At 40.2% G+C, this 22,903-nt stretch overlaps 1 long non-coding RNA gene across 1 annotated transcript; it reads right to left on the bottom strand.

The window, feature by feature from the left end:
* Positions 1 to 517: 517 nt before the first annotated feature.
* LOC133816639 (uncharacterized) lies at positions 518 to 13,097 on the bottom strand. The gene is made up of 3 exons (XR_009885389.1): positions 13,072 to 13,097; positions 12,890 to 12,974; positions 518 to 575 (listed from the first exon to the last, which is right to left on the bottom strand). It is a non-coding gene; the product is annotated as an uncharacterized LOC133816639 (long non-coding RNA).
* Positions 13,098 to 22,903: the final 9,806 nt, after the last annotated feature.

The raw sequence follows: 22,903 nt of genomic DNA, 5'->3' as shown, positions 1-22,903 counted from the left end.
CTGAAATCACGAAAACGACACAAAGAATTGTCAACCTCAAGATCAAGAAGAAACAAGGTTCAACTGAGCTTCTTAAGCTGACAAAAGAATACAATTCGAAGGGTTTTGTACGTAAAGTTCTTACAAAAGAAATCTCTAGCTTCTCCTCTCGCAATTTTCGCTTAGGGTTAATGATTAAATGAACTCCCTATTTATAGAGACTCTTAGTGGGCTATGGTCCCTTACAAACGAATCTAGACCCTACACGTGTAGGTGTGGGATCGGTATGTTACGACCCTCAAAACATACAAGACCAAAATATGCGAAAATCTAAACTTATACTTTAATTCATTGTATTGAAAATCCATATAAAAAACTTTTAAAAAGATCGTGTGCGCACACTTTTAGTTTTAACAAACGGAATTACAACTACTCTTTTATAGAGTTAAAGCAAAACAAATGCCATATAAAAGATAACAACTCCCAACGTTTCTTTTCAAAATGGTGTTCCATCAAAACCTCCTCAGGTTGGGCCACATGTACATATCCACAAGTAGACTCCAGCGCTCACTACTCCACTTTGCTTTTGTACTTACCTACAACATGAAATAACTAGGTAAGAGAAAAGGCTTAGCATGAATAGTCTTGCACACAAATATATTAAACCCGGTAACGGGTTTCCCTAAGGTAGATATCACTATCAATCACTAGGGTATTGGATAAAATTCCAACCCTATCATACAATTCTTAATAATATCCATACAGAAATCAAGCACATGGTTGCGCCCAACAACCCATTTCATACATATCATATCAACCTACACTCAGAAAAAAATCCCAGAACATTCAAGATATATAATTATCCAATTTCAATCAATTCAAACAAACACAAAGGATCCTGGCTCCAAACCGGATTCGCTCTTAGCGTCCTTGTAACGCCCTGGCTACCCCAGAACAGTTACGGTGAACAGTGAACCAGAAATTTGACCCGCTACCCAAGTCCTTTGGTTAAAAATGTGATCTAAGTGTTATTATCAGGTTAAGGTGAAAAACCAGTAAAAAGGAAATGATACATTTCATTAAGTAAATAAACTGCTCATGAGCCTTTCAAAATGTTTACAAGTTGTTCATAATACAAAATGGTCGCTATTGTTCAAATTTACAATCCCTGCCGACCTAAGCGGCAAAAATAGGGTAAACCCCTAGTCCCTCTGAGAACTCCCTGACCGTGGTGGTCAAGCGGCCCAATATGTACACAACATCACCCGAGCTCTCCACTCAGGGTTGGGTGAGCTTCTCTTTCCCTTTACCTGCACCACATAGCACCCATGAGCCAAGGCCCAGCAAGAAAACACAATAAAGCATGGCATAATACCAACAACGATCATAGTAACTATCCAGGACTATCAGTCCATAACAGATAGGTGACAGTAGCCAAAGTCACAAAAGATGGGTACAGCTCCCTCTAGCCATGTGACGATAGGGTCACCAAGGCTTAACTGATAAGTGGTTCTTTTATAAGTTTATTCAGGATAGGTGCATGGTGATTGGTCACCAACATAACCTTCCTCCCGACTCTAGAGTCGTAACTATGGACAGCGTCCCTTAGCCATGTTTCCTGGCTATGAACATCTGGTCTTAGACCAGGCAAGCGCTTATAAGTTCTTCGACCTTAGGGTCGGTCCAACATTAATGCCATAGAGCCATTCAATGCATGTTCATCGACTTTAGGGTCGGTCCCTGACTAGTCAGTGCCATAAACAAGTAATCAACATTCGTTAGCATTTAATATGCAATCCATGTCCACATACATCAACCAACATGCTTCAATAACAAACCATGCATGTCATATACATATACAGAGTGCAGCTGTATCCACACACTGTTTTCTTACCTCAGGTTCGAGCGAGAAATACAACAAGGACGACCCCTGAGAACGATCGATCTTTTAGTTCCTTAGCGGTTACCTAGTCACAACCAAATATAACCTCCATTAATAAGAATCCACATAAATAGGGTCTTAACCTAAGCACCACTCTCGGGACCTCGAAACATGCCCACACGGTGAGTAGATTCGATCCCGAACCTTAAGGATTGAAACCCCAAGTCAAAGACCCTTAAAAACACTCAAACGGGACTTAGAAGGAACAGGGTAGCGCTACAGCGCTCAACCCCTAGTGCCCCAGCGCTATACTCAGAACCACCCATATGCCAAAAAGCCTCCTGAGGAGCGCTGTAGTGCCCTAAGGTGGGCGCTATAGCACTACCTCCAGACCCAAACTCCCCTGAACTGACCTTCTTCAACTCCTTCGATTCTAACTCGATTTCCAAGCTTCCAAATCCTATTCTTGATGCCAAATGAACCCAAAAACCATCCTAACACACCCCAAACATCACAAGCACGGGAACCCTAGCCAAAACTCTCAACAAAACCAAGAATTCACCCTAGAAATCTCAGCTGCAAGACAGAACCAGAACAAGGAAAACCAGAGAAATCCATGGTTAGAAACTTACCAAAAGTTCAGCTTATGATGTTCTTCAATGATGGAACACACTCCCAAACTCCCAAGGCTTGCTTCCTAAGCTTGAATCCTCAAAATTGGTTCAAAAACCAAAAAGAAAGGTGAAGAGAAGAAGGTACGGAAGAACTCTTAAGCATACTCTGTTTTTCCACTATTTTCTTCAGCTATCAAGGATATATCTATCCTAGGGGTGAAATGTCCATTTTACCCCTAGGTCAATTAATGCTTTCTAAAGGCTCCCAATGGCATATTTGGTACTTCCCTCCTATCTTGTTAGTCATAAGTATCGCTCTCCAATTCCCGCTATTCTAAATAATCTCAAATACCAATAATTCACATCATGTTACCCTTTAATACCCGGTAACGCTCTAATCATTAAAATCACCTCAAGACCCAACCCAAGCCCCGGCACTTAAACCTGTTGTGACTAAACCGCTAATCAATATTCTAAGATCGTCTCATGCCGAATAGCTCAAACAAACCCACATTATAATGTGGTCTCAACACATATCATCGACATGCATACAATTATACTCTCAACGAGCCAAATGACCATCACACCCCTGTAATTTAAAATGTGGACCCACATGCATGCATTTATCATCATATTATAATGTAATTCACACATACATGCATGATATCATTTAATAGCTTAATTAAGCAGGTATGGCCCTCCCGGCTTACTAATCCCGCCATTAAACCACATTAGGGAATCCGGGGCATTACAACTATCCCCTCCTTACAGAAATTTCGTCCTCGAAATTTACCTGAACAACTCGAGATACTGACTCCGCATATTTGACTCCATCTCCCAGGTCGCCTCCTCGACCTTGTTGTTCCTCCACAATACCTTAACCAAAGGTATTGTTTTATTCCTGGGGACTTTATCTTTTCTGTCAAGTACCCGAACAGGCTGCTCCTCAAAGGAGAGATCTGGTTCAAGCTCCAGATCTTCATAACTCAAAACATGACTCTCATCAGATACATACCTCCGAAGAGCAGATACATGGAACACATTATGCACGGCCAACAATGCCGGAGGCAAAGCTAGCCTGTAAGCCACTTGACCAATCCTCTCCAGGATCTCAAATAGACCTACAAACCTGGGACTCAGCTTGCCTTTCTTCCCAAACCTTCTCACCCCTTTCCATGGCGAGACTCTAAGGAAGACATAGCCTCCTACCTGGAACTCCACGTTCCTGCGTTTTGGATCTGCATAGCTCTTCTGTCTACTCTGAGAAGTAAGTATTCGAGCTCTAATCTTATCAATAGCCTCACTGGTCCTCTGAACTGCCTCAGGACCTAAGTATCTCATTTCACCTATCTCATCCCAATGAATGGGAGATCTGCATTTCCTACCATACAACATCTCATAAGGTGCAACTCCAATGGTAGACTGATAACTGTTATTATAAGAGAACTCTTTCAAAGGAAGATACTTACTCCATGACCCGCCAAATTCCAGTACACATGCCCGCAGCATGTCCTCTAATATATGGATCGTCCTCTCAGATTGCCCATCTGTCTGAGGATGATAAGTTGTACTAAACTTCAATTGTGTACCCATGGCCTGCTGTAAACTCTTCCAGAACTTGGAAGTAAAGGTAGGGTCCCGATCTAACACGATCGACCTAGGAGCTCCATGGAGGCGCACGATCTCTCTCACATAGAGATCTGCATACTGGTCAACGGTATAGGTAGTCCTCACTGGCAGAAATTGAGCTGACTTGGTGTAGCGATCCACTATCACCCAAATGGAATCATGCTGACCAACAGTCCTGGGTAAGCCCACCACAAAGTCCATTGTGATGTCTTCCCACTTCCACTCTAGGATATCCAGAGGCTGCAATAACCCTGCCAGCCTCTGATGCTCAGCCTTGACCTGCTGACATGTCAAGCACTTAGCCACATACCCTACTACATCCCTCTTCATCCCCGGCCACCAATACAATGATCTCACATCCTGATACATCTTCGTGGTGCTTGGATGCAAAGAGTAAGGTGTAGTATGAGATTCATCCAGAATCTCTTGCCTCAAAGCAGTGTCCAACGGAACACATATCCGTCCCTTGTACCTCAACAACCCCAAATCAGATACTGTATAGTCTCTGGATGCTCCAGCCAAGACATCCTCTCTAATCTTGATCAGTTGTGGATCACTCAACTGACCCTCTTTGATTCTCTCCAACACCGTAGACTGTAGCGTAATATTGGCAAACTAGCCCACCAGCAACTCTATACCAGCTCTGGTCATGTCATCAGCTCAGTCTCTGGCTATCAGCCTAATACCATGAATCTGTCCTGGACCCTTCCGACTTAAAGCATCAGCTACCACGTTGGCTTTCCCTGAGTGATACAGAATCTCACAATCATAATCTTTTACTAACTCTAGCCAACGCCTTTTCCTCATGTTCAAGTCTTTCTGGGTGAAGAAGTATTTCAGGCTCTTGTGGTCTGTATAAATCTCACACTTCTCTCCATAGAGATAGTGCCTCCATATCTTCAGAGCAAAGACCACAGCTGCTAACTCCAAATCATGGGTAGGATACCTCTTTTCATACTCCTTCAATTGACGAGAAGCATAAGCTATCACCTTCTCAGATTGCATCAAAACACAGCCCAAACCCTGATGAGAAGCATCACAGTATATCATAAACTTCTCCTGGTCTGTCGGAAGACTCAGAATCAGAGCTGTAATCAACCTTTGTTTCAAGTCCTGGAAGTTGTTCTCACATCTATCTGACCACACAAACTTCTGACTCTTGCGTGTCAGCTCAGTCAACGAAGTAGCAATCTTTGAGAACCCTTCCACGAAACGCCTGTAATACCCTGCCAATCCAAGGAAACTTCTAACCTCAGAAGCATTCTTTGGCCTTGGCCAATCTTTGACCGCTTCAATCTTTGCTGGATCCACTTTAATCCCCTCCTTACTGACAATATGCCCAAGAAAGGACACCTGAGACAACCAGAATTCACACTTCTTGAACTTTGCAAATAGTCTGTGCTCCCTCAATCTTTGTAGAACCAACCTCAGATGCTGCTCATGCTCTGACTCAGTCTGAGAATACACCAGAATATCGTCGATAAAGACAATCACAAATTGGTCTAGATAGTCCTTGAACACTCTGTTCATCATATCCATGAAAGCAGCAGGGGCATTAGTCAATCCAAATGACATAACTAAGAACTCATAATGCCCATACCTGGTACGAAAAGCGGTCTTCGGTATGTCTCCCTCCTTGACCCTCAACTGATGATAACTAGAACGAAGGTCGATCTTAGAGAATACCGTCTTACCCTGCAATTGATCAAACAGATCGTCTATCCTTGGAAAAGGATACCGGTTTTTAATTGTCAACTTATTTAGTTCTCTGTAATATATACATATCCTCAGAGAACCATCCTTCTTCTTCACAAACAGAACTGGCGCACCCCAAGGTGAAAAACTAGGTCTGATAAAACCTAAATCCAACAGCTCTTGCAACTGTACCTTTAATTCTTTCAGCTCAGCTGGGGCCATTTTGTATGGTGCTCTAGACACTGGCTCTGTCCCTGGTGCCAGTTCTATAACAAACTCAATCTCTCTGTGTGGTGGCAACCCTGGTAAATCTTCTGGAAACACGTCCAGAAACTCACAAACAAGTCTAGTATCCTCTGGTCTCACTGGCACGACCTGGGTGGTATCAACCACACTGGCTAAGAATCCAACGCAACCTCCTCACAATAAATCCCTAGCCCTCAATGCAGAAATCATAGGAATACGAGGTCCATGCACAGCACCAACAAACACAAAAGGATCCTCACCCTCAGGCTCAAAGGTGACCATCTTCCTTTTGCAATCAATGGTTGCCCCATACTTTGCTAACCAATCCATACCCAGTATCATATCGAAGTCAGTTATAACCAACTCTATAAGATCCAATGACAACTCTCTGCTCCACTATCACTGGCAAAGATCTGACCCATCTCTTGGATACCACCAACTCCCCAGTGGGTAACAAAGTACCAAACCCCACAGCATAGAAATCACAAGGTCTACACAATCTATCAATAACACTATTAGCAACAAAGGAATGTGTAGCACCAGAGTCAATCAATACATTATAAGCGGTTCCTGCACTAAGAAGCTGATCTGTAACAACTGAGGGGGATGCCTCAGCTTCTGCTTGAGTCAATGCAAACACTCGAGCTGGGGCCGAGCTGTCTGCCTTCTTGGGTTCTTCCTTTCTTGCCTTAGGGAAATCCTTTTTAAGATGACCCATTGCTCCACAAGAGAAGCAGGTCCTTGCTCTACACTCTCCCAAGTGATGCCTCTTGCATCTAGGACACTCAGGATAAGACCTCCAGGCTTCATTACCACCTGGACGACCCATAGAAATACCACGGGGCCGTCTGTCAGGACCTGGAACTAGGAAGGTGTCAGGAACCTTCCTCTTCTGATCACTGGGGCCAACACCCCTACCAGAACCCACAAATGGAGGACCTGGCCTCCTGAAATCCCTTCTGGCTGCATTGTCACGCCTGATCTTAGTCTCTGCACTCTCAGCTGTGAGTGCCTTCTCCACCACCTGTGCATAAGTAGTAACTCCTGCCACAGTGGTGATACGTACATCTCGGGCTAACCTGGGTTGTAGCCCCTGCAAGAAACGCTCTCTCCTGGTCCCATCAATGGGCACCAACTCCTTGGCAAACTTTGCCAAACGGTCAAACTTTAAGGCATACTCAGTTACTGATAAGCTTCCCTGAAGTAGCCTCATAAATTCATCAACCTTCGCCGCTCTAATAGCGTCATTATAGTACTTTTCATTAAACAAGGTCTGAAACTCCTCCCAGCTCAGGAGATTAACATTCTTAGTCTGACCAATCACTTCCCACCAAATCCGGGCATCTTCCCGAAACATATAGGTAGCACAGGCCACCCTCTCACTACCAACTACCCTCATAAGGTCAAGAATAGTGGTAATCACGCTCATCCATTGTTCAGCCTTGGTAGGATTTGCACTGCCTTCAAACACAGGAGGTTGTTGCTTCCTGAACCGTTCATAAAGAGGTTCCAATCTGTTTCCAACCTCAGGCAGTTGCCCAGTAACTGGCACCGACGCAGAAGGTGCCTCTGCAGCACTAGCCACTACAGGCACTTGCTGCTGTCTTAGGAGACGAAGCTCCTCTCCCTGTTTTAACACTGTTGCCTGCAATTCCTCAAACAACTGCTGCCAGTTTGCAGGTGCTGGCTGTGGAATCTAGGATTGGTCATTCTCTTGACCCTGACTGTTATTATTCTGGCCTGGATTACTCTGGCCAACTGACATGTCTGTTTGCCCTGGGTTCATTCTGTCACTGATACCTTACTGAAACAATAATCAATACGGCCAGTCAGGTAGTAATAACTAAACCTCTTGCCGCCTCACGGTCCAAGAACAAATAGACAATTACCATATTCCACAGTCATTCAATATTCAAAAACAGATACATGTTTATGGCATTCAGCACTCAGCATGTATTACATAATAACTCATAAACAACCATACTAATAAGCAGGTTCCATCAATCTCAGTACTAATTAGCACACATTTGTTGAAGATATAATATTTCAGGGCTCAGGTTCAACATGGTGTCTCATGCACACAGGTAAAGCATATATACCACATTTAAGCAATTATACATGTAACCACATAAATAGTTACCAAACCATGAGTCGAGCTTGACTTCAGTGATGTGTGTACATACCCAGCCAGTCTACAGGAACCTTAACCTTGGCACGCTCTGATACCAAGTTGTAACGCCCTGGCTACCCTAGAACAGTTATGGTGAACAGTGAACCAGAAATTTGACCCGCTACCCGAGTCCTTTGGTTAAAAATGTGATATAAGTGTTATTATCAGGTTAAGGTGAAAAACCAGTAAAAAGGAAAGGATACATTTCATTAAGTAAATAAACTGCTCATGAGCCTTTCAAAATGTTTACAAGTTGTTCATAATACAAAATGGTCGCTATTGTTCAAATTTACAATCCCCACCGACCTAAGCGGCAAAAATAAGGTAAACCCCTAGTCCCTCTAAGAACTCCCTGACTGTGGTGGTCAAGCGGCCCAATATGTACACAACATCACCCGAGCTCTCCACTCAGGGTTGGGTGAGCTTCTCTTTCCCTTTACCTGCACCACATAGCACCCATGAGCCAAGGCCCAGCAAGAAAACACAATAAAGCATGGCATAATACCAACAACGATCATAGTAACTATCCAGGACTATCAGTCCATAACAGATAGGTGACAGTAGCCAAAGTCACAAAAGATGGGTACAGCTCCCTCTAGCCATGTGACGATAGGGTCACCAAGGCTTAACTGATAAGTGGTTCTTTTATAAGTTTATTCATGATAGGTGCATGGTGATTGGTCACCAACATAACCTTCCTCCCGACTCTAGAGTCGTAACTATGGACAGCGTCCCTTAGCCATGTTTCCTGGCTATGAACATCTGGTCTTAGACCAGGCAAGCGCTTATAAGTTCTTCGACCTTAGGGTCGGTCCAACATTAATGCCATAGAGCCATTCAATGCATGTTCATCGACTTTAGGGTCGGTCCCTGACTAGTCAGTGCCATAAACAAGTAATCAACATTCGCTAGCATTTAATATGCAATCCATGTCCACATACATCAACCAACATGCTTCAATAACAAACCATGCATGTCATATACATATACAGAGTGCAACTGTATCCACACACTATTTTCTTACCTCAGGTTCGAGCGAGAAATACAACAAGGACGACCCCTGAGAACGATCGATCTTTTAGTTCCTTAGCGGTTACCTAGTCACAACCAAATATAACCTCCATTAATAAGAATCCACATAAATAGGGTCTTAACCTAAGCACCACTCTCGGGACCTCGAAACATGCCCACACGGTGAGTAGATTCGATCCCGAACCTTAAGGATTGAAACCCCAAGTCAAAGACCCTTAAAAACACTCAAAACGGGACTTAGAAGGAACAGGGTAGCACTACAGCGCTCAACCCATAGCGCCCCAGTGCTATACTCAGAACCACCCATATGCCAAAAAGCCTCCTGAGGAGCGCTGTAGCGCCCTAAGGTGGGCGCTATAGCGCTACCTCCAGACCCAAACTCCCTTGAACCGACCTTCTTCAACTCCTTCGATTCTAACTCGATTTCCAAGCTTCCAAATCCTATTCTTGATGCCAAATGAACCCAAAAACCATCCTAACACACCCCAAACATCACAAGCACGGGAACCCTAGCCAAAACTCTCAACAAAACCAAGAATTCACCCTTGAAATCCCAGCTGCAAGACAGAACCAGAACAAGGAAAACCAGAGAAATCCATGGTTAGAAACTTACCCAAAGTTCAGCTTATGATGCTCTTCAATGATGGAACACACTCCCAAACTCCCAAGGCTTGCTTCCTAAGCTTGAATCCTCAAAATTGGTTCAAAAACCACAAAGAAAGGTGAAGAGAAGAAGGTATGGAAGAACTCTTAAGCATACTCTGTTTTTCCACTATTTTCTTCAGCTATCAAGGATATATCTATCCTAGGGGTGAAATGTCCATTTTACCCCTAAGTCAATTAATACTTTCTAAAGGCTCCCAATGGCATATTTGGTACTTCCCTCCTATCTCGTTAGTCATAAGTAGCGCTCTCCAATTCCCGCTATTCTAAATAATCTCAAATACCAATAATTCACATCATGTTACCCTTTAATACCCGGTAACGCTCTAATCATTAAAATCACCTCGAGACTCAACCTAAGCCCCGGCACTTAAACCTGATGTGACTAAACCGCTAATCAATATTCTAAGATCGTCTCATGCTGAATAGCTCGAACAAACCCACATTATAATGGGTCTCAACACATATCATCGACATGCATACAATTATACAATTATACTCTCAACGAGCCAAATGACCATCACACCCCTGTAATTTAAAATGTGGACCCACATGCATGCATTTATCATCATATTATAATGTAATTCACACATACATGCATAATATCATTTAATAGCTTAATTAAGCAGGTATGGCCCTCCCGGCCTACTAATCCCGCCATTAAACCACATTAGGGAATCCGGGGCATTACAGTCCTGGCTCCAACATAGACTATATTACCATGTCATGGCTCCAACCTGGACTTTATCTTACCATTTCCTGGCTTCAACCTGGATTAAAATTTTACCATGTCCTGGCTCCAACTCAGACTATAATCTCACCATGTCCTGGCTCCAACCCGGACTATAACTCACCATATCCTCGCTCTAACCCAGACTATAATTTCACCATGTCCTGGCTCCAACTTGGACTATAATTTCACCATGTCCTAGCTCCAACCCAGACTATAGTTATAATAAGGTTCTGGCTTCAACCCAAACTCACTTACCATTAAGCCGCAGAATGCATAAGCATTGCAAAGGTAGGTATTAAGCGTACCCTGGTCTTAACAATCCAAACAAAACTGGTGTAATCTACTACTACAAGCACACACTAGTATATTCATGTTGTAGCCAAGAAAGAGAAAAGCTAACTTACTTAGAGTCCTTAGCTCCTAGCTTGATCTTTAAGATCGCTATTCATTTTACCTTTTTGTGATTACTGTAATTAATTCATTGTACTTTGATTAAACTATGGCCTACTCGTATAGCTAATATTCTATGATAGCTACATTCAATAAAGTTCTCTTAGAGACTCTATACTGACATTTCTCTTATACACTTTATAGTGTATGAGACCAGATTCTGCTTTAAATATATTTACGGTTTCCTGAGAAAAATCATCCTTACCGCAACATGTTCTCCGTGCTGTACATTTTAATATTCTATCTCTAGAAGACTCTCTCAATCGTATTACGCATGTTTTGGTTACTTATAAAATGAGTTTTAAATGACTCTTAATCTTAGAAAATCACCAACTTTCTACTCAAGTACGGAGTTTACCGTTTTCCATTCTTTAAGCAAAAATATTGCATTTCGACCTCTCACAATTTATTATCCGTTAACGATAATACTTTTCGATTTACGATTTTATAAAACCTAACTCCCATTTTTACCATCTTTAATCCATAACCTAGGATCTCTATTACGTCATTTTCGAAAAGAAAGGGCAATAGGACCCCGTGTTTAGAAAATGGTAAAAATAAATTCTCAATAACCTTAAACTAATTTTGGATTTTTTAGATATCCAAAACTTTAGCTATTTTTTAAAAAAAACTTCATTTCTAATTCCGAACCTAACTTTTTCACTATTCATTTTAACGTGATAAAAATATCGCTTTTAAGCTCATATTCAATGTTAGGTTCTCTAACCAAAACCCTTTAAAATTATGTTCACGTATTATGCATCCTATTGACGGGAACTAGGAAAAAGTTCACGTGGAAAATTCAATTTAGGTTAGGAGAATTAACCTCTCAAAACTCGTTTTTTGTTAAGGTTCGAAATTACTATTTTTCCCCATTTTTAGGCAACTTAGAAAAATTACTACTCTTAAGCCGTAACCAATTTTAATCTAAATTTTTTCCACGGCCTTAATATCTATCTTAAAAATTTTCTCACCAAGTTTCATAATTTTTGGGAAGGAAAAACATATTAAACCATTTAAAGAAATCTGGGCAGTGCCTGCTGCCCAGGAGTTTTTCTCAGATTTTAGGATTCTTTGAAAAATTATTTCTCTTACACCGTAGCCCATTTTTTCCTAAAATTTTACCAGAATCTTTAATCATATTTAATTTAGGTTCTCCCAAAATTTCATAATTTTTAGGATAGAGAAACCCATTGAAAAATGTAAGACAATTTGGGCAGTGTTTGCTGCTCAGAACTTTCGTTTTCAGATTATTAGGGAAAACTTTGAAAAACCATTACTCTTTAACCATTTTGAACTGTCCTCTAAAAAAATTATGTGATCCTTATACATATTTAAACTAAAAGTTTACTAAATTTCATGGCATTTTGCTTAGTAAAACGTGTTCAATATTCAAAACAATCTGGGCGGTGCATGATGCCCAGAAATTTTCCAGATTGCATCAAGATGCCAAAATGTTCATAACTTAGGTTTGAAAACACCTTTTTTAGATTTTCCAAAGCTTAAGCTCAATTAATCATCTAGAACTATGCAACCACACAAATTATTTCTATAAACAGAGGTATTAGGGTATGATCTGACCTGTTGGAAGTCAGACCACGAAAACTTGGCAGCATGCATTTCTACACATTCTAGCAAAACTAAACACAACTAGAAAAACCCTAGCCACGTGCATGCATGAAAATCAACAAATCAACTAATCTAACCCTCAAGCATAAAATAAACTTCAAAAACCAACAAAACAACCTAAACAACCAAATTCAACATCAATAACCAAAAACAACTCAAAAACCAACCAAAAATCTATCTTTGATGGTTCTGGCTTGGAGATGAAGTTCCATTAGCCTTTCAAACTTCCTCCTTGTGTTCTATACACTCAAACTGAGCCCCAAGGTTCCACGTGAAGATTTAAAAAAAAAAGAGTGTTAGGGTAGAAGATGGAGATGAGTGGAAAATCACCAAACTCTAAAATCATTACCTTTGTTCTCACTAATCATCAACAAGCTTCAAATCTTGAGATCCTCCTAGAACCATCTCTCTTGAACCCTATGATAGAAGATCCATGCCATGCATGGCCATTAGAATCACATGCATGCATATCCACCCCTTAGGGTTTCATATTTGAAGAAGAAGAGAAACAAAGTGACAAGGTTTCAGACTTACTTGTACACTAGTCTTCCTTGAGCTTTTCGTCCTTCAATGGAGAGTGAGTGCCTAAGCATGAGGAGAGAAAATGGCAGCCATGGGGGGTAGAGATAGAGGGATCTCTGTTTTGGGGAGAGAAATGGAGGGAGTTCCTTTTTGTTTTCTTGAGGAAAAATAAGGAAATTAAAAAGATAATGATTAGATGTGTAGGAAGGAATGATTGGAGGTTTAGCCAATGGGTGATGTAGCCTCTTACTCTTCCTATGGTAGGTGTCACAGACACTTGAGTACACGAGGGCATAGCCTAGATTCCCATCACACCCTCTCTCCTCCTTTGGAAATTACTAAAATGTCCTTGCCCCTTTTAACTCACTTCTAATGCACTCAAGGGCCCCTTAGTAATTTCACTCTCCAAATTTAACCAAATTTTTACCCTATAGTTTTTAAATATCTCCAAGCTAAAATTAAATAAATGTGACCAAACATAAATTTTGTCACATAACACATAATTTTGGTAATTTATTCAAATTGATCAAAATGCCCTTAGAGGCTCGGGCAAGAATTTCCATTCTTAAACCCGGTAGATTGGAATTAAATCCTCAATCAATTTGTAATGCCCCAAATTTCCTAATAAGGTTTAGGACCTTGATTAGGAGGCCAGGAGGGTCATAATTGCTTTATTATGTTATTAAATGATAATATGCATGTTTAGGTGTATTAAATATGCATGTGAACCCATTTCTGAGTAATTAGGTGATTTTCATATTTTGGCCATTTCGGGCATATTTGGCATATATGTGATATGTGTGTGGTGCTTTATTATTTTTTGGTTATGCTAGGGTTACTCAGAACAAGGCGATCCTAGGAGGTAAGCTAGTGGAAAAGTCACAACAGGATTTATTCTTGACTCGGAGTGAGTCAAGGGGTATTTAGAGCATTACCGGATTATTGGGTAATGGGAATGAATATTTGGTGATAGATTGGGAGTTAGTAAGATCAGGGGGAAATTCTGGAGGTTTTGACTATTTTGTCCCCGGGGGTGTTTTCGGGACCCCGAGTGTTAGGATTTGGTTGATGCTACTTAAGCTTGAAGTAACCTTTTAAAAGAATAAAAAGAACGTTCTGTACATTTTCTCTCCCTTAAAGTTCCATTTTCATCTCCCGATCGCATTTTCGAAGGTAACTTGAGTTCTAGGACTTGGATTCAAGCGAGGATCGAGGCATAGTGATCCTAGGAAAAATTAGAAGCTTATTAACCGGAGGATTTAGTTGGAAACAACTCAATTGGAGGTAATTCAAGTTTTAAGTTCTAAGTTTTTAAGCTTGAATTGGATTTTGTGTTTTGATGAGTTTTTAATTGATTTGAGACTTGGGTTTTATGGGTTTTGGATCATGGGGATGTTTGGGAACTTTGATTTTGGGATTCGGAGATGTTTGGATAGGTTTTTGGAAGGTTTTAAAAGTGGAAAAATGAAGAAAAGTTGCTGGTGCGAAGTTGGGCCGCAGCCCTGTTCTAGGGCACCGCGACCCTAGCTTGAAGAAGGTGGAGGAGGCTCTGCCAGGGGGGCGGGCCGCGACATGGTCCATGTAGGGCCGCGGCCCTTAAGGAAAAAGTTGCCATAAATGTGTTTTTGTGATGGGAACTTAACTCTAAGGGCCTGAGATCGATTCTACTACCTAGTTGAGTGGGATTTGATGTCCCGAAGGCTTGGGTTGGGTTTGGAAGTATTTATTTACCCATTTTGATGAGGTTTTATATCATGGTTGTGAATAGGTTATCACTAGGGGCTTGGATTCAGGATCGTGCTTGTGGCTCGTTTATTTGTAACCTGTGCTTGGACCAAAGGTAAGAAAACTACACCCTGTGTATATGTGACATGCATGGTTATTATTGATGCATGTTGGATTATTAAATGTGGCATGCATGATTATTGTTGAGGCGTGTCAAGTGGTTAAATATGATGCATGTAATGCACGAGAAACATGTGATTAGGACATGTTTTGTATACTGAGTATGATATTGTTCAGAGCTTGAGCCTCTGTGTTTATGCATGATCCTAATTGTGCTAGTAATTGTTAAGTAAGCATGATGAATGCCTTGTATTCGTATATTGGATATGTGATATATGTTTGGTGGCATTGCTTACTTGTATATGGCACTGACTAGTCAGGGATACTGACCTAAGAGTCAGAAATGGCATAGCGTCATGAACGCCGAGCCAAATGAAGATTATATCTAATCGATATCAACGTTGAATGGCTCTAAGGCATTAACGCTGGACCGACCCTAAGGTCGATGAACTTTTAAGCACTTGGCTAGTCTAAGACTAGTTACTAGAGCCAGGGCCTAAGGCCCAGGTGACCGTTTGTCACATGGCTAGGGAACGATGTTCCAAGGTCATGACTCTATGGTCATGAGGAAGGTTATGTTGGTGACTAGTCACCATGCACCTATCCTGTTTGAACTAATAAAAGGTTCACCTATCTATTAAGCCCCGGTGATCCTATCGTCACAAGGCTAAAGGGAGCTAGACCCAACATAGTGACTTTTGTGACTGTCACCTATTTGTTTGGACTGAAAGTCCTGGATGATTATTATGATCATTGGTTAATGTGTTATACACAACATTACGTTTCAATTTTGGGCTAAAAGCCCTGGATGATTATTATGATCATTGGTTGATGTGTTATACTCAACATTACGTGGGTTCATTTGCCTGCTTGAATAGGGCTATATCTGCTAGGTGTGTGCCTTATGATTTGATGACATGTTATTACTGTTCATGAGCATATTAAGTTTTCTTGCTGGCTTCGGCTCACGGGTGCTATGTGGTGCAGGTAAAGGCAAAAGAAAGTTGGATCATCCTTGAGTTGGAGAGCTTAGGTGACGATGTGTACATATGCAGCTGCTCGATCGCCACGGCCGAGGTTTGAAGGAGAGGAACTAGGGTTAAACCCTGTTTTGCCGCTTAGATCGGCATGTTGTAAATTGTTGAACCCAAAAGAGGGTGTTTTAATAATTAAACTCGCAAGTGCACGAATCGTTTCAGAATATAATGTTCATGTAAGTACGAGGTCGAACCCATGGGAGTTGACTAACATCAAAAGAAACTATTTCAAACAAAGCAATAATATTCTAACCTAGTTCCAAATATTTGATGAGATTTTGTTTTAGAAAAAATAAAAGACAAGTAATAAAAAGATTAATGATTAAATAGAAAAATGGTTTTCAAATGAGATAAGTAAAATAAGATTATTAAGATGTTAGAATCCACAAAATGCAAGTTCAATAGTATTTATAAGTATATTGATTCCCAAGTTTAGATATAGTTGAAATAAATCACACTATACTTTTTTTCAAAATATATTTTCTTATTCAAGCACAAGTTACTCTTTCAAAAAGGTAGGATTTTTCTTCACTTATATAAGATATAATTTCTAAGCATTAGTTGTGTTACAACCTAATGAAACTACAAAAAATCAAAGAGATTATGTTTAGGCAAAATATGATACTTATGCTCTAAGAATTAGATGTGAACAATTTAATGAAAAACATTTAATCAAAGAATATCATATTTTTGCATAATGAAGAACTAAGTGTAATATGCTTTAACACTCAATAATAGATGAAAAATGGATATCATTGATAGAAAAATCCATAAACAATGTTACACAAATGGGAAATCAACATACAATGAAAAATACTATCTAGTTACATTTTGCTTCATCATCATCTTAATAACCTTTGAAAAAGATTAGAAGCTCATAACTAGATAAAAATTACAAAATAACATACTTGACATGCTCTTCAAAAGATGAAAATGGTAGAGAGAAACTAGTGAAAGGAAGAGAGAAAAATGTGTAGAAGAGGTTGAAAAAATATGAAGAAGAAGAGCCCCCCCAAATGGTCTTACAATACTCTATTTATAGGCAAAATATGGAGATTAAATTAATCAAATTAAAATAAATAAATTGATTAATTTAATTGTGTTGGGAAGTGGTAGGATAAATAGAGTAAGTGTAAGAGTATTGGAAAGAAGAAATGTTTGGTTGGGTAAAATGTTAGTGAAAAGCTAGGGTAAAAAAATGTATTAGGAATGTTTATTTAGGTAAGAAAAATAGGGAAGAGTGAATTGATATTTGAGTGAAAAATATTGGGAATGAAAAATATGATTTTTGGCATTTTGGTGGCTATTTGGCAGCTAGTTTAGGCATGGGATGGTGTTGGGCCTTGAGAGGTAAATTGGGCTTGTTGTGGTGTGCCAGGCGTGAAGACTATATGCTGAAGGCTGGGCATATGTGATATGTGATATGTGATATGTGCATATGTGCATATGTGTATGTTGATGTGCTGAAGGAAGGGGTGGCTTGGAGAGGCTTGCTGCTGGTCACGTGGAGGTGAGCTGATTGATTAACTTATTGCTGCTTGTTGTGGTGATATATGCTGAAGAAAAGTGGCATTTGAATACTAAAGCTGGGACGAATTGGAGGCATTGGAGATGCATTATTCAGCTAGGAGATTGGGCCTGGGCCCAAATTGCTGAAGTGATTTGCTTGGAGGCAAAAGGGCAGGCGTGATGTTATATGCTGGCTGAAGTGACTTGGGCTTCGGTGGAGTGTTGAGGTGGTTTCGGCGTGGTGGAGAGCTGAGCTGGTACCAAGTGGCGCTGGTGGAAGTCTTCGTGGTACTGTAGCAGGCGGACAAGAGAGTCTTGGAATGGGCCTGAAAAAATGCCACTTCCTTGCTTTTCTTTTACAAAAATATCATTTTTTTCACCATTCTTCTTGCTTTTCAAGAGCAAATAGCATACAAAAAATTCCCTATAAAACAAACATAAATTAAATTAAAACTAAATATCTTCAATAATGAAATATACAATAAAAGTTCAATGAAAATATTAGTTAAAATTTAATTTACTTAAACATTCCAGCTTAAAATTTCATCTTTTTACTCATAACTTAACAATATTAATTTTAAATAATTAAACCATAACATTTTACAATAATATAACAATAAAAGCACACAAAAATCTATAAAATTAAAATAAGCCTAATAAATTCAAAAAGTAATTAAAACTTAATAATTTAATTAAAAACTTGAGAACTAAATCATTTTTAGCTTAAAAAATGTGGTAAAATAACTCTAATTTCTAGAGTTATCATAAATATTTTCTTGTAATAGACCTCTAAATTATATTTTTGGGATCCCAATGTATATAATAAACGTTCTAATGAGACGTTATATCTTAACCAAAAAATTTAATCCCTAAACCGCTAATCATACTTAGTTACACGTTTATGGCCAAATGACTCGATTAGCGAGTTTAGCACTGTTTGAAATGTGCAATGTAACGGTCCCTGGAGTTTAGGGCGTTACACAATTTTTCTTAACTTTACTGGCTCGACTATACAGTCCCATTTGTAAAATATTTTTATGCCATAGTATTCCTCATTTTACCTAATCCGAGATTTTTCCATTATTAGGGTTTGCCCCTCGGTCCAAGACCAATTTTCTTTTCATAACCCTAACCCCTTTATCAAATTAGCACAACGGCTATAAAATTCACGAATTAACATAATTTCACATAATATTACTTGTCGAAATAATATTTCACAAAATTCTTCACCGGCTACTAACAGTGTTCAAAATACAGGATGTTACAATACCTACAATTTATAGAGGTTTCGTCCCCAAAACTCAAAATAGATGGGAGTACTACTCACGCATCTCGGCTTCCGTCTCTCAAGTCGCCTCTTCAATGTCGTGGTTACACCACTGCACCTTTACCAAAGGTATTGTTTTGTTCCTTAACACATTTTCTTTCCAATCCAAAATCGTGACCGGTTTTTCCTCATAGATTAGCTGAGAATCTATGCTAAATGCATCGTAACTTAGCACATGAGTGGGGTCATTCACGTACTTCTGTAATGTTGACACATGGAATACATCGTGAACTCTAGAGAACGCAGGCAGAAGGGCTAGTTGGTAAGTCGCCTTTCCAATGCATTCTAGAACCTCAAACGGTCCTATGTATCTAGGGCTCAAGTTGTCCTTTTTCCCGAACCTCATAACTCCTCTCAGTGGAGCTATCTTTAACCCAACTTCAAATTCCAATGGTCTCTAATGACTATCAACATATTTGTATTGCCGATCTATAGAGGTCTACAACCTTTGATGGATTGATCTAATGTCTTCCATAGCTTGGTCTACCTCTTCTGATCCCAAGAATTTCCTCTCACCGGTCTCATCCCAATGGATTGGAGATCGGTACTTTCTTCCATATAGTGCCTCGTACAGAGCCATCTTGATTGACTCATGGTAACTGTTGTTGTAGGCGAACTCGATTAATGGCAGTTTTCCACTCCACGATCCTTGAAAATCCAGCACGCAAGCTCTCAACATGTCTTCCAAGGTCTGAATCGTTTGTTCACTTTGGGCATCCGTCTGTGGATGGAAGGCAGTACTAAACTTGAGTTTAGTTCCTAACCCCATTTGCATTCTTCTCCAAAACACAAAGGTAAATCGTTCATCCCGATCGGACACTATAGAGATGGGAACCTTATGTAATCTCACTGTCTCAGCAATGTACAAGTATGCCAACTCTGCACCATTTGTTGTCTTAATGGGTAAGAAATGAGCAGATTTTGTCAATCTATCCACGATATCCCAAATTGCATCGTTCCCCTTCGGAGTGTGTGCTAACCCGATAATAAAGTCCATGGTGACCATTTCCCATTTCCACTCAAGAATCTCTAGCGGTTGTAATAACCCTGTGGGTCGCTGATGCTCCGCCTTGGTTTGTTGACACGTCAAATAGTGTGCCACATACTCCGCTACATCTTTCTTCATTCCTATGCACCAAAAGTATCTTTGAGATCCAGATACATTGGTTCCTGGATGCATAGCGTAAGGAATATGGTGAGCCTCATAAAATATTTTCCTCTTGATCTCCTCATCATCGGGCAAGCATATTATGCCCTTGAAACCCAACATTCCATCCTCCGAGATGTGAAACCCTGGTCGCATGTCTTTCATTGTCTCATGCACCAGTCGTTGGATCCATGAATCTGATAGCTCTCCCCCTTGGATCGCTTCCATGATCGTTGGTTGCATGAATAACTTTGCCAATCTTCCCACTACTATCTCCAAATCCAATTCGGATATATCGGTTTGTAGTTCTTGTGGTATTTACATAAGCCATTGGCTGCCGACTCAACACGTCAGCTACTTTATTAGCCTTGCCTAGGTGGTACAATATATCTCAATCGTAATCGTTGAACAATTCTAACCACCTTCGTTGTCTCATGTTTAAATATTTTTGGGTGAAAAAATATTTCAGACTCTTGTGATTCATGTATATGTCGCAGTGGATCCCATAGAGACAGTGTCTCCAGATCTTCAATGTGAACACTACCGTTGCTAACTCCAAATCGTGAGTAGGATAGTTTTTCTAGTCATTTTTCAGTTGTCTGGAGGCATATGCGATCACTTTCCTGTGTTGCATTAATACGGCTCCGAGTCCCTGATCTAATGCATCACTGTAAATGGCACAACCCTCTGTGTCTTTTGGGATAGTGAGCACTGGAGCAGTTGTTAATCTGGTTTTTAACTCTTGAAAACTATGTTCGTACTTGTCTGTCCATTAAAACTTGATGTTCTAACGGGTCAGTGCGGTCATAGGCGTAGCTATTTTGGAGAAACCGTCCACCAAGCGCCTATAATACCCTGCCAGACCCAAGAAATTGTGAACCTCTTGTGCGTTCTTTGGGGCTTTCCATTGTTTCACCGCCTTGAATTTGGCCAGATCGACTACAATCCCGTCTCACGACACCACGTGTCCTAGAAAACTCACTTGAGTAAACCAGAATTCACACTTGGAGAACTTGGCATACAAATTTTTCTCACTCAATCGCTGTAAGATTAGTTCTAGGTGTTGAGCGTCTTCTTCCTGGTTTCGTGAGTATACGAGTATATCATCTATAAACACGATCACAAATTTGTCTAGATACTCATGCAGTACCCTATGCATACTATCCATGAATGTCGTGGGCGCACTGATGAGTCCAAAAGACATCACCACGAACTCATAGTGGCCATACCGAATTCAGAATGCAGCCTTGGGAATATTCGATTCCTTGACCTTCAACTGGTGGTATCTGGATCTCAAGTCGATCTTCGAGAAAATCGATGCTCCCTACAGTTGATCGAATAGATCATCAATTATGGGCAACGAGTATTGGTTCTTGATTGTCCCTTTGTTGAGTTTGCGGTAGTTTATACACATTCTCATGGAGTCGTCTTTCTTTTTCACGAATAGTATTGGGGCTCCCCAAGGAGAATGACTTGGTCATATAAATCCTTTATCCATGTATTCTTGTAATTGCGCTTGCATTTCTTTAAGCTCTGCCGGTGCCATCTGATATGGTGCCTTTGAAATAGGAGCAGTGCCTGGAATCAACTTGATCTCGAACTCGACTTCTCAATCCGAGGGTATCCCTGAAAGATCCTTAGGAAACACTTCCGGAAATTTGCACACCACTGCTACCTCAGTTGGTTGTAGCTTAGACTCCATATCCTTGACTCAATAATGATTGGATGTGTAAGAGGGAATGATTGGAGGTTTAGCCAATGGGTGAGGTAGTCTCTTACTCTTCCTAGGGTAGGTGTCAAAGACACTTGAGTACACTAGGACATAGCCTAGCTTCCCATCACACCCTCTCTCCTCCTTTGGAAATGACTAAAATGCCCTGCCCCTTTTAACTCACTTTTACTACACTCAAGGGCCCTTTGTTAATTTCACTCTCCAAATTTAACCAAATTTTTACCCTATAGTTTTAAATATCTCCAAGCTAAAATTAAATAAATGTGACCAAAAATAAATTTTGTCACATAACACATAATTTTGGTAATATACTCAAATTGATCAAAATGCCCTTAGAGGCTTGGGCAAGAATTTCCATTCTTAAACCCAGTATATTGGAATTAAATCCTCAATCAATTTTTCTTAAATTTACTAGCTCGACTATACAGTCCCAGTTGCTAAATATTTTTATGCCATAGTATTCCTCATTTTACCTAATCTGAGATTTTTCCGTTATTAGGGTTTACCCCTCGGTCCAAGACCAATTTTCTTTGCATAGGCCTAACCCCTTTATCAAATTAGAACAATGGCTATAAAATTCACAAAATAACATAATTTCACATAATATTATTTATCGAAATAATATTTCACAAAATTCTTCAACGGCTAATAACGATGTTCACAATACAGGATGTTACACAATACATTTAGTTACAAATTCAAATAACACGATAATAGTACAATTTAAATATGGATTACATAAATATCTTGGGATATTTGATTGTGTCTCGTGAAACCTGAATCTTTGGATTAAAGCGTTCTGCTCATCGAGTCAGTCTCGTACTCCGAGCAGCTTCATGGGATGGTACTAGTATGCTCCATCACCGAGCAGGTTATTGAATCTTTGCTAAACAATCTTTTATATTCCAACGTAGCTTTCCTGAGCAACTACTCCTTCTAACTAGCTTTATGAATTTAATGTATTATGACGCCACGTGTCTCTTTCGTAGAAGCCAGGCCATCAAGCCAAAATCGAGTTAAACATTCCCCCCCCCCCCCCCCCAAGTTTATCCTAGGGTAACC

This window comes from Humulus lupulus, chromosome 2 (assembly GCF_963169125.1).
Source record: "Humulus lupulus chromosome 2, drHumLupu1.1, whole genome shotgun sequence".
NCBI classification, from domain to species: Eukaryota; Viridiplantae; Streptophyta; class Magnoliopsida; order Rosales; family Cannabaceae; genus Humulus; species Humulus lupulus.
The sequence above is the reverse complement of the archived record's forward strand: the minus strand, read 5'-3'. Positions and strand labels throughout refer to the sequence as shown.